Source organism: Ornithodoros turicata, unplaced genomic scaffold (genome assembly GCF_037126465.1).
Source record: "Ornithodoros turicata isolate Travis unplaced genomic scaffold, ASM3712646v1 Chromosome32, whole genome shotgun sequence".
In the NCBI taxonomy this organism is placed as follows: Eukaryota; Metazoa; Arthropoda; class Arachnida; order Ixodida; family Argasidae; genus Ornithodoros; species Ornithodoros turicata.
In genome coordinates this window covers 351,628-368,282 of record NW_026999357.1, presented here as the reverse complement: position 1 = coordinate 368,282, position 16,655 = coordinate 351,628, and the positions used below count along the sequence as shown (strand labels likewise).

Here is a 16,655-nt window from a genome sequence, read left to right as displayed (position 1 = left end):
TTTAGGGTTCAAACTTTGCCTGGCCAAGACCATTTAACTGACGCTGAAAGTGTGTTTTTGTTTAAGTATTTTACGCAACATAGAAGGGAGCACTGTCCGCCAGCTGATGTTACTCCGTTCGTTACTTACGCAGCCTTCACGTTCTTTATCTTCACCTCTGTGCGTGTGCCTTTGTGCTGTCCTGGTGATAATAGCAAAAACAAGGAATAACGTTTTGGCGTACGGAAGGAATAGGCTTTCGAGGTGGCCTTATATTGCTGCGAGTTGAGCACCTCCTGTTTGAAGGGCACCTGTGTGGATGGTTGTCAAGTTTCCATACTACTTCCGTATGACTGAATTTTCAGTTCAGGAGGGTGTTGGAAACCCGCAAGTGGAAGAAGGAGTGATACCCGCATCCTGTATCTTTTCTGATATCTGCCATATTTGTTGACAGGCATATCTCTATCTTTTGGCACAGATGTCAGTCGTGAGTCTTTTGACCGGTATTTTCGTGGATGGCGTGTCCTAGTGTTCTGGTATGCTGAAAGAGTCCGTGGCAGAAATTTCTGACTTTTAAGACTGTACTGTCACTGCGCAATCAAATTGAGAAACCCCCTCTTATTCCCTGTTTGCACTGACGCAGGATCCACATCGCGCTCAACCGTGATAAAGGTTGCCATCTATGAGTCTACGTTTGAACGGAAGAGAAAGATGCAGTGTCCACTGCGCCTGTGAAGAAGAAGTAAAAGAACCTTCAGACTATTAGTCGTTGTAAAGATAAACAGCAGCAGGCTAGACGAAGTGACCTGAAGCTATTGCACATCGCTCTTGTCCGCAAATCATGGGTATGTGGTGTCTCATGCCCGTATTTCCCGTAAAGCGCAGTATGGTTCCATTTGACATAGCAGATGGCTAATTCTCTAGCACTGTTTCTTACAGCGGAAAGCGAAATTTCGGGTAAGTATGCGGTTGAGCAACACTTCATTGTAAGACACACGCTACTGGGTGCTCTCCAAAAATAGATGGAGTGCGGTTGCGTAGACGAGCTTATGTATTTTAAACTTGTCCAACGGTGCAAGAACGCCTTGAACTGAGAGAAGGCCATACGCTGAATCTAAAAGTATGATAATTATACAGTTATGTGGGGTATACTCTATAGTCCATGGTAGGCAAACCTGAGCTCTGAGCGCTCAGGCTTGCCTATCATGGAGTTTATCCACCAGCTGGCCTGCATCTACGCCATTCTAACTATACTAGGGTATACTATCTATATATCTAGGGTATACTATAGCATTGTGGCTTATGGATTTCCCCACGAAATAACAGAAGCTAGTGTTGGAAAATTGCCGCATGTAGGAATACCTTATGAATTATTTGTCGCGAATAAACCGAAATGAGGAATATTTATGAATGTTTTGGAAAGTTTAACACGAAAACAACATACCCGCAGGCTATACGAACGCGTGCTGAAACCACGCTGTTTGATGACACTGGGGCTCAGACAAATGCTTCCACCTCCTAGAACGTGGACGCCACCAGGCGAAAATAGTGACATAACCTAGACGAACCGTACCCAGACGCACTTTACCTAACCTATCCTGATCGAAACAGGCTAAAACCGCCACCTCGCCAGTGCCCCTTGGAGCAGTTTTGTTGCCATAGTACTGCGATTCCTAGAGGATTTTTTATATGAGCTCGAATAACACCATCTGAAGCACTTCTACAGCCGGAGAGATATTGCATTGCTGAGCCTAACGGATTAGGAGGTTGCCTTCTTGTGAAAGGTAGACAGGCGTTGGACCATATCATATTGGGTACACATGAAGTTATACTAGCTCACCTCAGTGAGGTTAGTTCAGGTTAGATAAGCACCCAGGCAGCTCCTCACTGTGTGGGTCTTATGCTGGAGAAAATTTGGCTATCTCGGGTTCCTAATGTTGACCCAGTTTTACAATTGCAACCCGGCCCAACCCGGCTCATGTTGGTATGCGAATATGCAGCTTCAGTATTCTCAATGTAGATCGCATATTGTCCAGGCAGTAGCTGAATAATGGCCTCGCATTTGTCCCGTATTGGGTGAATGGGAGGTTCATATAGGCCCAATCAAGGGACAATATTGGCACGCCAAATCCAAGTAGCGGTTTGCCAGCGCGGTTATCACATTCCCTGCCTTTGTACCTTTTTATAGTGTTTCCTGCGTTATGGCACGCCTATGAACTGAACTGCCACATTCTGACTCGAATATTTCGTACTGAAAAAAAATATAAAAGCAAAGGAAACGAAAACTGAGAAGGGCCTGAAAAAGAACGCCAAAGCTCTTGGAACCAGACTCCTGGGGCCCCACACTGTTTACCAGACCACCGGCTTCTTGTTATTGTTGCGCTTCAAGCTACTGTCGTTATTGTCGACACCGCATTAGAACAAACACAGAACATAAAAACAAGTCCGTAGGGTATGGTGATGTAGGGAGATGGTGACGGCAGCCTGCTGGAGAGTGGCGGCTCCGTGTACCAAAGGTAGCCAGTAGCCTTCATTGTGAGGCTCTCTGTACCACGGTAACAGTCAGAACTGTTGACGAATTTACCTCATACTTGAAAAAAATAAAAATAATGAGTAAAACAAGCGAGTCGAATACGAGGGAGGTTAGTTACGAGGGAGCGAAGCGCATTCCTAACGGTGTGGTATTCTAAAGCTCGCAAAATGCAAATGGTCAAAAAGTGTTGGCGCGAATACTTCTGGTATTCATTCGCTTACCCGGCATTCAGTTTCTTATTCGCTATGTGATCTGTATTTTGACAACCTACTACTTACCTTAGGTTCCCAGAAAGGTTTTTATATAATTTTAGGAACTGCAGTGGCAATGTGGGATCTGAATGAGGGGACCTCAATATTTGGCCCTTTTAAAACAGAGTTGCATTTGTAAAACTGGATAAATGTTGCTAACATTTGGCCAGTGTGGAACCAGTATTGGCCTCCTGTTGCACGACAAGGTAAACTAATAGGGTCCCACGCTGGGCAAATATTGGATAGACTGGATGCCAGTATCACGTCTGAACTGAAGGCAGGCATGCCATTACCCTTGGACAGTGGCGTATCTAGGGTGTGGCAGGTGCGGACAGGTGCCATGGGCGCCAGGTGAACAGGGGCGCCATGATGTGGTCGGGTGTGAATGTGCCAGGTCGGGCACTCAACCTGGCACATTCATAAATGATCTAAAACACCCCCATTAGAGAGGTCGTACCGTGAAACCTAGTGCGGACCACACGAAAACGCATCCCCAAGGACATCATGTTAACCATGTTGCCATGGGCGCAGGTAGCTCTAGATACGCCACTGCCCTTGGACCAGTTTGCACTTGCTAAATTCGACCAATATGTGACCCATTTGGGAGCGACATGCAGAAAATTTCATGGAATATTGTTTGGTAGACGGCTATGTGCAAACTATACTGCCAGTACGGGGCTGTGCACAATAATAACTCGAGGTCATTCGGGCCATCTTGGCCTTCGTGACAGGAAAATCAGTTGCGCTCCGCATACGCCAGCACTGACGTAACGTGTCGTTCTTTGCCGCCGCCTTGCCGCCTGCTCGACTCGCGTGCGAATGCGTTACCAGACAGCTGTTTGCTTGAGGATGCGATTTGTGGTAGTGGTGAAGCAGCTTTACTGAATATTCCGCTCAAGTTCCTCACTGGACGTCCGTCGATGTTCACCAGGTGAGGGAACGTTTCAGTAACGCCTGCGATTTGCATGCTCGTTTCAAAAAAAAAAAAAAAAAAATAGGGGGGGGGGGGGAGGCGTGTGTACAAAACTGTTCCATGGGCCGCTCTCTTACTACAGATCCAACCAGTGCACGTCCACTTTTTCTCAGCTGCACTGTCTCAGCCCAGGCAACAGCATCACCAGGTGAATGTACACAACTTCCGAGTGAACTAAGACGCACGGGTGCAATTCTGAAACTGGTAAGTACGCCTCATGCTCTGTTACACTAATACACACATGCCAAACACGTTCAATGTACTTATTTTGCAGGTGTTGTAACAAATGATGCAGTGACATGAACGGGCAGTCTGGTGCGTATAATGTACGCCCATACTGCCGAGTTCGACTAATTTTGGTGGCGCGTTCAGATTATCTAATTGTACTACCTGTTTGTATCTCAATACCGAAGTCTGTGAATGTGTAAAAAATACCGTGGTTCCGACAATTATCAGTAATCTTTTGTTGTGCTTAATTATTCCCATTATTTTGTACTTGTGCTTTCACTCAGAATTCTCACGCAGTGTTCTTAACTGGGGCAACAAAATAAAACACATGATAATTGTGTTAAAACTGAGGATTGCTTATTTTTACTGATTTCAGATTTTCGTTTATGTAATGCAGAATGCAGCCAAGAGCCATTTTAGAAAACACACAGGGTCAAAAACATTGAAAGATGGAGGTATTATATTTGTAACTGATCAGGTGTTTTTACAGAGAAGATATACCAAAGAAAAAGGCGCGTAAAATCACAAGGTTTCTTCAGACGTGGGGAAACCTGCATTGAAGATAAGTCTGCAACATTCCAAACTGGCAAGGTTCAGGATATAACGGGACATAAGCTCCGGGCCTCCCCACGATCTCGCTCATGATTGGAGCCGAAAATCAAGGCATCAGGTTTTGAAATTTCCAAAGACTCTCTAAGAAATGGTATGCAGTTCAGAATATGTGTGACTACAACACAACAGCGTGTGCAGCTCGAGACAAAAGTTGACGGCACCGGCGCTTTTCTTCATCGGAGCGGTCTCCTGCCAGCTACCAGCAGGAAATCGAATAAGAAATGGGTGACTATCCATCTCTCAGTATGTGTGTCTGCTCTTGTTTGATGCCAGGGTGTCACTCCAATGGAGAAATGTGACACCATGGTGTTCCGTAAATTTTTGTCCCAAGCTGTACATTGTGCAGCCGCGACAGCTAACAAACACTGCCCGTTAGAGATCGGTTCGCTGTTTGAGGTTTTGCGGCTTATTTCTTCCAAAAAGGCTGCACTTGCAAAATGGCTTCAGAAAGTAATTTGGGTGAACTCCGGAATACAAAGACAAGTGCAGGGCATGAAAAAAAAAAAAAAGCCGTAAAGTTCGACATAAATAGGTTTTACTTCTGAGCGAAGATTGCCCATTCAAGGCAATAACAAACTCATAGATTCACCACATCATCTTAACTTCATTGGCCTGTTACAACTCGTTTCTGTGCACGAAGACATCTTCAAGGTGCATATCCTGCGCCGTGCAAACAGAGGAGTGGCTCCATGAACAACCATTAATGAAGCATTTGTGAGGAGATTGTTAAAGGAATCAGTCAAATGGGTCATGAGCCTTTTTGTGGGGGTTATGGAGGGTCCAGGCAGACATGCGATATCACATCAGGATTTAAACAGAGAATAATCTGCAGTGCACGCTTCTGGGTCACGACAAGGGGTTTTAGATCGCTGGTATATATGAGGCCATAAACCTGGAGGGCATGCGTGATACGTCAGTGGATAAGGGCGTAGTACACAGCAAGAACGTTAACAGCATCTGAGCTTAGCAAGTGTGAAGAGACCAGACGTATAGTTCTGCTTCTCACGAAGTGAATGTTGCCACCCGATATTTTCATGGAGCACAATGCCCAGAGACTGTACAGATGACACCCGGGTGGGTTCATGTGGCCTGGGCCAAAGAACATTGTTAGCAAGGTTAAGGGTTTTTTGGGGTATGGTGAATGAGGTATGGTCGGTTTATTGCTAAAGGAACTGTAAAGTGAAATTTGACCCCCCTGTTTCCGTGTGGGACCTGGTAGTGTTTGCCTGTGTGATGCCGCACACAGAGCCTAAGCACTCAAAGCCCGTTAATTATTACACAACATAAATTAGGAAAATTAAATCGGACGGTAGGTGGCGCCCCACAACAGCTAAAAGAGTCATGGTGGGAGTTACACCCGTCACGTGATACCTAACTAATACAGGATGAACTTGTGACCGGTTATTAATTACCAATAAATACAGCTTTTAGAATCACAAGAATTACTGGGACAATTCTTCAAAATATGGAAGAAACAGTAACCAATGATAGTGTCAGCGCCCTGTGCTTGCTCTCCTCCCAACCATATCGCACGGCGTGTATTGCGTATGGGGAGGTTTGTGTGTGCAAAAAAGTTCATTTCCTGCCGAAATTGAACAGTACTTCACCTGACAGCGATGTCAGGTGTCTACTGTAATGTTCAGGCATACACCAAGTGTGCTCTTTCGACAGGGGTCGTTGTGTACCACAACATTCCAACAGATAATGTATGGAAACCAAAGTGGTTGCAAGCGCATGCTCAAGGCATTCGTGATCCACGGCGTAATTGCTCAACCAATTTCTCTGTCGAGTCGTACTGAATGGTAGCAGCGGACGGTCGAAAACGTCTCAAACGGACTCCAGTCCCGACACCAGTGTTTCTCCTTGTGACGTCCGACGATGCGAACAACAGTGTACACGAGGTATGTATTTACCGATGCACAGGGACAATACATATATAGATACAGTTCATTTCAAATTCAGATGGATTTTTGTGATGCCTACGCCACGTAATGTACCAAACGGAACATACCCCTCCCATTGGGGAGCTCTGAGCTCTCGCAGGAGGATAAAGTATCAGATAATTTGTGCGCTATAGATACTGACCGTATTCTTCATTTCTATCAGCGACACAGGCTTCCATCGCGGCTGACAAGAAAGTCGAAATCGGAAGTAAGAGCGTGGAAACAGATGACTTACTGTGAACACCTCTCAACCTTTATCCAGTGATGTTTTCATCGCCTATTGTCCATACACCCTCATGCTCACAGGTGGGTAAAAGTCTTGTTTTGTTTAACATTTTAACTTCTGCATTCCTCGCATGTGTATGATATGACAATATCTTCACCACTGGTGGAACCAGCTGTTGAATCATTCTGGGAATCCGAAGACAACAGTCATGAATGGTACATATAGCCTGCTGATACAAGTTTGCAGATACTAAAAGCTCTTCTACTTTACAGTGTTGTGCCCTCTGCATCACCAGACCAGAAGAAGCACATCAAATTCGGAGCTCCACCGAACTGTTTTTGAGAAATGCAGGACTTACGGCGCATCGCACGAAGTGGGCACAGATGTTCGCGTCACGCTTCTCACAAGAAAAGCTGTGTGCCCAAGTGACATGATACAAGTGAACACAATTTATCTTGGAAACATCAGCCAGAGGTGAACAAGATAGCTGCAGGGAACACCTTCCTGTCTGGAACAATCATTTTCAGTGTGGCCAGTGCAGCCAAGGTGTGATATCATAGCCACTATTTGCTGTTGACCAGGTTCTCTGGTTACTCGAGCCGATTAATATTGAAGTGATCTCACCTACAACACCTACCTAGACTCGGTCTCGCGACACAGGTTGGATTAACAGAACCCACGGCCGTGTTGCAGAGCACAGATTGGAAACCAACGGGCAAAAATTGGAAAAGTCTAGCACTCGCAAGTGAACAAGACAAGTATGTAAAGGGACTGAAACATTCAAAAAATGTACTTTACTAAACCACAAGCTTTCAAATAGAGCCCGTCCTTCCTTCATCACACACGCGCGCACACACACTTGGTACATATCTTTATACTAATGTACGTTAGCGAAAGGGGACAAAGAAGGCGGTGAGGAGGAAATAGAAATTCTTGTTAGAAAGGATTGAGGGTGCGAAAAAAATAATACAAAAGAAGCTTCGCACAGAGAAAGAAACACACAAGCTTCGCGTACTTGAGTTTTCTCTTACAATAATTCTTTCTGCAACAATGACGTAAAATGTACATGTCGTGAAAGGTAAAAAGAACTAGCTTGTAGTTAGAGTAAACAATTGTAATATGCACTTGCCATGCTTGGAAATGCTTATGGGCCATGTACTCTACAAGAGGTTCTTGTAACAGAAGGTTAAATAAATAGCTTGAGGCTGCGGTCAAGTCCTGTTGAGGTGCTGCGCTAAACCCGTGTATCAACGTACTTTAACCACCAATAGTTAGTAGTTCCAATTCTGAGGGAAATCCAGAGCTTATGCTTAGTATGTGGAGAAGTATCATCTTACGTATACAAATTAGCTGTCATTCAGGAAACAGTATATACTAACTTCGAGATATCGTGTCTTATAGGTTTGACCGGCACGCTACCAACATCCTTGACAACCATGAGGGGCCATGTTTCGATATGAAGAGCATAGGGAAGACACTTAGCCATGACCATATTATCTTTTCTTGGTAGAGGATGTAGATCAAATCCTGAGTGAAACACCGTCAACTTGCAAAGATGTGAGCTACAGTGAAACAGTAGCGGTCTGCAAAAGCCCTGAGCACGCACCAATGACTGCAATTGGACTGGTATGAAGGAAAACATGGGAAACTTATGATCAGAAATTGAGAAAGCGTTACAAAGATGGATGTGCACAGAAAAGGTATACAATTTTTCTTCACATGCTTGTGGAGTCAATGATAGAGATGCCGCTGAAGAGGAGCCCCTGTGGAAGACATTGGCATGTCCCCACCTGAGGCCTTCCTATAGTCATGAACTCGTGATGGTGATGGTCTATCTTCTCTTAGAACTTGTGGACTTGAACGTGTTCGCAGCAAACACCTGTGCACTGAAAAGAAGAAGAAGAAAAAAAGCATGCATACAATGCGTTATTGGTTGGCGGGAGGTGAAGCACTTGCAAATTTATACGGGCACAGTATCGGGTTGTTCTCCTTCCTTCCTTTTTGTTTGTTCACTCGTATGTTCGTTCATAAACACAGTAATCAATAAAGCAATATTTACAAGCTTTGATGTCTGTAGAATGTATTTTGTGTAGTGGCTGCCTGGTTAAAACAGAATGGTATATGGCAGATATATATATATGGGTATATAACAGATACGTCCGCGACCTCCCGCAGCAGAACGCAAGGAGTTCGCCCGAGCTCAACTTTTTCCGACGCACGCAGCAGCCCGCAAGCGGAGAACGAATCGCGAGGCCGCCTTCCGAGCATGCGCAGTAGGTTTCTCTCTGCGAGACTGTTTTCAACATGGCGGCCGCCGGAGTGGAAATCCCGTTCGGCGCTCATTGGCTTACGGTTTGGTGACGCACGCATTCGGACGCAGGTATGTGAACAGCGGAACGGATTGCTTACAACGCACTCATACGCACGCAGGCGCCCGCACGCAGCAGAACGCACTAGTGTGAACCATGCTTAATAGAACTGACCAACAGGAAAAGACTGCTTTGATTGTGGTCGTGCTTCATCTCACCGTATAACATATAAAATAGTCCCTCATGGTGGTGTACAAGTACTGCCTTTTAGCGAGGTGAATTGAATCCCTTGAAACGTGCCATCCAGCACACCCCGAATACTCAGCTGCATAGAACGCTGAGTGCAGCGTCACGTAGTTTCTGTCATATAAACAAATAGTTCCCTGTAGGTAAAAAAAGAAAGACATTCCAGTACGACATAGTGTTTTACAAGTGCCTGCACGGGCCGCCTCTATTGCATCTTCCTCTGTTTTTGTCAGTGGGGTGTGGTACAGCCCAAAGTCATGTGCGTAGTAGGAACCTTAGAAGACAAGTGACACCTTGCCAGTTTGGAACGTTGCAGACACATCAGCAAGGCGGGTGTCCCCACGCCTGACGGAACCTTGTGATTTTAATTTATGGACCTTTTCCTTTGATGTGTCCTCTCTGTAAAAGGATCAGTAACAAGTATAGTAATACTTTAAACCTCCATCTTTCAGTCTTTTTGCCCCTGTGCCTTTAGTGAAAATGACTCTTGGCTGCCTACTGCATTTCTTCTCTCCATGCCTGAAAATCTGAAATCAGTACAAATAAGCAATGTCCTCAGTTTAAACGCAATTCACATGTGTTTTGTTATTTTGTTGCCCCAGTTAGCAATACAGCGTGAGAATTATTAGCAAAAACACAAATACAAAATAATAGGAATCATGAAGCACAACTAAAGATTGCTGATAGTTGCGGGAACCACGATATTTCTTACTCATATTTCGACTTCCGGTGTTAAGGTAGAACAGGTGATAATTAGACACTCCGATTACACATATAGTCCTAACACGCCACCCGAATAAGTCTTAACTCGGCACTATCGGTGTACATTATGCACCAGTTTGCCGGTTTATGCTGCTGAATCATTTGCTACAACCGCTGCAAACTAAGTGCGTTGAAAGCGAATAGTATGTGTGTATTAGTGTAACAGAGCATGAGACGTACTTACCTGCTTCAGAATTGCACTCGTGTGTCTTAATTCACTTGGAAGTTGTGCCCATTCACCTGGTGCTGCTGTTGCCTGGGCTGAGACGTGCAGCTGAGAAAAAGTGGACGTGCACTTGTTGCATCTGCAGTTGCAGAGCGGCCCATGGAACAGTTTTGTACAGACGCCCTCACCTTTTGAACCGAGCATGCAACTCGCAGGCGTTACTGAAACTTTCCCTCACCTGGTGAACATCACGGACGTCAAGCGAGGAACTTGAACGGAATATTCAGTAAAGCTGCTTCACCACTACCACAAATCTCATCCTCAAGCCACTCAAGCCATGCCAAAGCCTCCTTTACACATATACAGAAGGCCATGTTCAAGGAAAGAAACCGCTGTCTGCTAGCGCATGCACACGCGAAGCGGGCAGATGGCAAGGCGGCGCCCACAGGGGTGGCATCCAATGTATTCCTCCGTAGACGAAAGCGTGCTGGGCGAACGCAATGCATCCTGGACAGGTCCTGGTCGCACGTCACAGCAAACGTCAAGGCGCACGTGACCTTAAAGATGGCGGCGCCCGTGATCGGCGGCCAAACCGTTTGTAAACAATGCGGTTGTTGTTTCTGGACGACGTTTTGGATGTTTTTCGATCACGGTAATTATTTTTATTCGATAATCTTGCAGTAAAACGCGCAGTTTTTCACACAAAGCCTCGTATTGTTGACTTCCAAAGATGTGATGACGACTGCGCGTTAAGACATACCGAGCCGATGCCATGTACTTAAACTAAGGAGAAATGGGCTACCATGTTGCGGACGAAGCACCGCATACTTTACGCTAGCAAAATACGGTAATCCCTTGGTGTTATGACGGCGAAAATATGTCGGTAAGCGGCAAAACGACATATAAACAAAGTCACATGACTTGAAAATGACGTTTTCTATGACGTGCGACCAAGACAAGATGGCAGTTTTGCCAAAAGCACCCGCTTGAGGGTAGTTACAACAATGGCGGGATTGTGTCACCCCTGTGGCGGCGCCAAAGAACTGCTGACGCATGCGCAGCGCAGTTGATTTTCCTTTACCGAAGGCCATGTCTGCCGCACCCACTGCTGGCGCTGCCGCTGCTCTACTTAGCAACAGGATAGTTCAGAGCAGCAGCAGCAGCAGTACTAGTAGTAGGGTGATCGCAAGCAGATTCGGGCAGGGTGGCCCGGTCGATCTCTCATATTTTTTTTCTTTCCAATATATATTGAAGCCACCTGCTCCCGTGGCATAGTGGTTAGGGTGGCCCCTTTCCACGCCGAGACTGGGAGGTGACATGGGTTCGAATCCTGTCACAGGCTGTGCTGTCTGAGGTTTTCCCTGGGTTTTCCGAAGGCTTTCCAGACGAATGTCGGCGCAGTTCCCCCTGAAGTCGGCCCAGGACGCATATATACTAACCCCGCTGTCCCCCACTCCTTCCTGCTGTCCTCTCTCCATCTGTCCACGTCTGTACGCCGCTCATAGCCACAGTTGCTTCGCGGCGCTAACACGGAATTTAAAAAAAACATATTGAAGCTAGGGGCTTACGAAGTTACGAAGTACATTGACGGAGGAAGTAGCTGAAATATTTTAGTTTTCTTACTTCTTTTTTTTTTTTTAATATTAATTTCCACGTCTGACCATTTGGAGCACTCTGCTTCCTCGCAAACCTCAGGCCTCGTATCTTCGTAACAATTAAGACCACGCAGTGTCAACGGTTATTGGTTGTGTGCTGCTGTACTCTTTGCTCGATCTTTCGGGTTCTAAATATTACAGGTGTAGAGATAAAAAAAACAAACAAACACTTATTCGGCACATAACTGCTTTTCTGCAAATACCACAAGGTTAACATAGGTCGCATCGTTCTGTTCTTATTTAAACACTCTTTCCACTCATATAAAAGAGATTGTTGGAAAATCTCTGACATGGTTCCTGAAGCGCGTTTACTGTGGGGGTGTTAAGGCAAAAACTGCGCATCTTCAGTAGCGTATTTTCCATATTCGCCCACTCGTGACGGGGTTCATATTCCTTACACATTTTGTTCGTGACAAGTTCGCATTGCGTATTGAAACAAAAATCACCTTAGAAATGGCTGAAGTTCCGTTGCAGACACTCAAAAGCATGGAGGAAGGAAACACATGAGCGGCCATTTCAAACAGATTTCCGTGGGACCCCTCTGGCGGTCGCTCCTGTCAGAACCGCCATTACCTCCTGTCCACCACGTGATCCTCTCTAAAGTTTCGATTTAGCAACGCCTTGTTGCTCGCGGTTCTTTTCTATGCTTTTATGCCTTTCCAAAGTCATTACTCTTAAAATGTGGTCACCATTGCGGGAACAACGTTTTGTGAACGTGTTCTTACCGCGGTTGCGGCTGCCGTTCAACAGAAATCAGCTCTGTCACGGAAATAACCTTTCATTCGCAAGTACGTACTTGATCGGTTGTTTCCTGCCTGTGAAAGTCATCTTGAATCGTTCCTTTAAAAAACTGGTCCTGTGCTACAGCTGCAGATGCATGTGATTTCCTCCATTGTTGTACAAGTTTGATTCCTGGCATGCTTTACCGCTTCAGCAACAAACACACAAAACGTGGTCACGTCGTCACACAAACCTCGCTGCCAAGAATCATGTTTCTAGTCCTGCGTGCCTCCCCTGCAGACCGTGACCGCTTTCGTAGTAGAAGGGTAAACCGAGAGTAAACCTCCGAACACACACGAATAAAACTGGACGCGCGGCCTTCATCACAATGCAGATATCTGAACTGTAAGGCAATCACGACTCCCGTCGTCTGCTTTGGCAGCTGGCCTGCGCATGCTCTTGGGGTCACGTGAGCGGTCACATGGTAGACAGGACCATCCCAGAACGCAGCGCGAAGGCTGGCACGCCCGTCCCAATGGCAAAAGGTTTGAAGGGCCGCTCCTGCGTTTCCTTCCTCCATGCTCAAAAGTAACCCCAGCACAGCAACATGTATGGCGCGGTGTTGAGGCCGCGGTAGCGTTTTCTAGCACCGTAATTTGACAAAGGTCACACACAATGCGCGAACTAAGAAGCAACGCATTTCCTGCAGTGCAGCTGAGATCGTGTGCCATAAAACAGTGAAACATAGTCCGCTATCCGAGTAGTATTGGACAGACTATCGACAGAAGTGGAGAAAGCGCGTTCTTCCGTCGCTCCTGTTGTTTTCATGCCACTTTGTCTAGTCAGAACACATTGTATTCTTGCTGTGTGTGAGGGCACAAAAACCGCAGTGCTCCTTTGTAAGCGCGCACAAAGAACAGAGCTCATTGCGCGGATCGTTTGTTCTGTGTGGACTACGGTACGGTGGTATGCACTGCAGTGGTGAGAACTACGAAGCAAAAGGCTACCTAGTAGCAAAGTGGGTGCTTAGTGCGTAGCCAATGGGGATTCCCGAGTGGAGTAACCGGGAGAGGAGATATGCGCAGAACCAGACTGGCGGAGCGAATCGAAAACCGGAACCGAAAACCGAAAAAAAAAACGCTATTTTCGTGCGAACCGGAACGAAATCGAAATCGCGAACGTTTTTTTCGCTCAGGAGGGAAACCGAAAAATTTATTTAACGGTTTTCGGTCGAAGCAAAAACTTCGCCGGTTTGGACTACGAGTAGGCGAATGAAACTGTGTGTTCTGAAGTCACGTCATGGATACTTTACGAGGGTTACGGTTACGGTGCACTGTATGTCGGTATACTGTGACCCTTAGGATCCCTTTGTAGCGTTTTATCGTTCGCGCACGTAGACTTAGATGTACATGTGACCGGTTGTGACTCTCTACCAATGTGCGACAAGATGCTCGGTGCTGCGAAACGGCTTCTCTATCGGTAATCTCGCGCAATGTGTCCCGTGTCCCGCAACGCGAAGTTGAATACATGTATACGTATCCGCGAGGCAAGCGCGTGGTGGCGCCTCATTTGTGGACAGGACACGAAGAAAAGAAAACAGAGCCGTCGAGCGCGTTTGTGAGTGAAGGTGTTCCTCGATTTGCGTCGTACTCGTGCGGTAGTGCTTGCTGGCGAGCAAGCAGCAACAGACATTCGGATGGGACGCGATCGCACCAATCCAGCAAGAAAGTACTTTACGTATGACATCACGACAAACAAGTCCGTCTGTATCATGCGCTTCAAGAAAAGAGAAAGCCTATTTGACCAGACAGTCACCTACAGGAACCAGGAGCTACCAATTTCACAGCTGCCTATTAATATTAAATACGATGTATGCATATAAACGGGTTTACATTTTGCAGCATTGATTTTTTTTCCGGGAGTGAATATGTCCACCAGAAGCGGAACCGGTTAAAAACCGGTATGAACCGTTATTTTTTTTTTGCTCCGGAGCAGAACCGGCACCAGACCGTTTATGATAGTACCGGAACGGAAACCGGAACGAAAAACGTTTCAGTTCGACACCCTGCGCTGTCCGCCCTTGACCGCGTCCGTCACGAACCAGCCACGGCAGGTGTGAGCGGAAAGCGCAAAAACGAACACCAAACATTTCTTAAGTGAAATGATTTTCACTGCGCTGTGTGAGCTTAATTTGAACAACATGTGTAAGGAATATGAACCATACACAATGTGGGCGAATATGAAAAATACACAAACGAAGTTGCGCGTTTTTGCTTGCCACCCCTCACTAAACGTGCGTTAGGAAGATTTTACAACGATCGTTCAAAGACGAAGAGAACGATGTCACCCTAACCTTCTAGTAGCTGCAGAAAAGCAGTTACGCGCCGAAAAAGCGCGATTTTTACAAATGTGGCGACTCTGCGATTTTTTTATCTGGACACCTGCAGAACCTAGGACCTCAAAGATAGAGGAAACAGTACTGCAGCACATAGGCAATAAGAGTAAAAAAATTACTGCATGGCCTTAATGATTACGAAGATACGAGGCCTGAAAATTGCGAGGAAGCCCAGTGCTCGAAATGGTCAGGCATGAAGATCGTCAAAGAAAAAAGAAAAAAAAAGAAGCCAAGAGTATTTTCTGCTATTTCCTCCGCTAATGTACTTCCTAAGCACCGGGCTTCAATATATATTGGAACGAAAAAAATCTGATAGGTCGGCAGGGCCGCCCTGCATGACTCTGCTTGAAAGCACCCAGTAGTAGTGAACTTGTCGTTTAGTCATTGGTGATAATTAAAATTACTAAACGGGGTTATGCCCAAAGGAGAATACACTGAGTCAGCTTTAACTGACACCCTGTGAAGAAGGTGGTGTGTGTTGTACATAACTTGTTACTTCCAATGTCGTATCTATTTTAAAGGGTTTGCAAATATGTTGCAGTTATGTCTTCCGTGGCATCGACGGGGGAGTCTGCTATTTCAAGTGGACAGCAAGAGGGTAAGTTGGTAAGGGTGTGCATAGTCGGCGCGGGGGTGCGCATGGGAGTGCGATGAGATTTAAACATATATAACCTATATAACACACGCCACTCGACATAACATTAAGATCATAAAATGAGATTCCTTCTCGATTATTTTGCCGTAAAAGCCAGAGACCCCTCGTCGCGATTCGAGACGCCGAGGACGCGTAATGATTTCACCCGATTCCGGCTTATCGCATACGATAATGGGAACTCTTTCAGTTTCAGAACAGTTATCAGAACAGACATCATACGTCGCATTAATCTGAATCAGCGGCGTGTTTGTAAGGGCATACAGTAAGGGGGAACCGTGGATTATTCTTTCACGCTTTTGATTGACAAAAGGGATGTTCCTGAACGAGCAACCGAAGTTTTTCATTCAACAAGGAAACTGTCTTCTCGGGAGGGAACGATGAAAAACTTGACTCTGTCACTGCTGTGACCTACTTAATCACCCATGTTGTCACCGCAAAGCGCTGGTACGCCAATGGCTTGGTGTGACGCTCCTTTCTGAAAGCGCTGCGGAAACTCAACGTGAGGACGCCCCACCAGCTCCGGTGGCGCAGCGGTAACGCGTGCGCTTGGAGACTGCGTGGTCCGCGGTTCGAATCCGCGGGCCGGCTGTGCCGTCTGGGGTTTTTCCTGGGTTTCCCTCAGATGTGTAATAGGCGTATGCCGGCACAGTTCCCCTGAAGTCGGCCCATGGACGCAGCTTTCCTCCCCCCGAGCGGGTTCCGCTCGGTCTTCCACTTCACCCTTTCCCTCTTCTCCTCTCCACCACCTTTCCCTTCCCGAGAAACATGCCGCCTAATCAGGCAGGCAGACCTCTCGGGTTCCTCCCAACGACACTCCTCCTCCTCCTCCTCCTCCTGAGGACGCCCCATGGATACGCGACTGAGAGTCTGTTTATGCTTGACGTCCTATATATATGGTGCGTAGTCGAGCAGCGTGCGTCGGCCCGCTACACTCTAAGGACTGAGCTTCACCGCCAATGATACGGTAGTCGCTTTTGATTCGAAGAGAGAGGAAGGCATGCT

At 46.4% G+C, this 16,655-nt stretch overlaps 1 long non-coding RNA gene across 1 annotated transcript; it reads left to right on the top strand.

The window, feature by feature from the left end:
- Positions 1-737: 737 nt before the first annotated feature.
- Positions 738-15,596, top strand: LOC135373812 (uncharacterized). Its single transcript, XR_010416597.1, has 3 exons — positions 738-824; positions 919-936; positions 15,540-15,596. It is a non-coding gene; the product is annotated as an uncharacterized LOC135373812 (long non-coding RNA).
- The last annotated feature ends 1,059 nt before the right edge of the window (positions 15,597-16,655 follow it).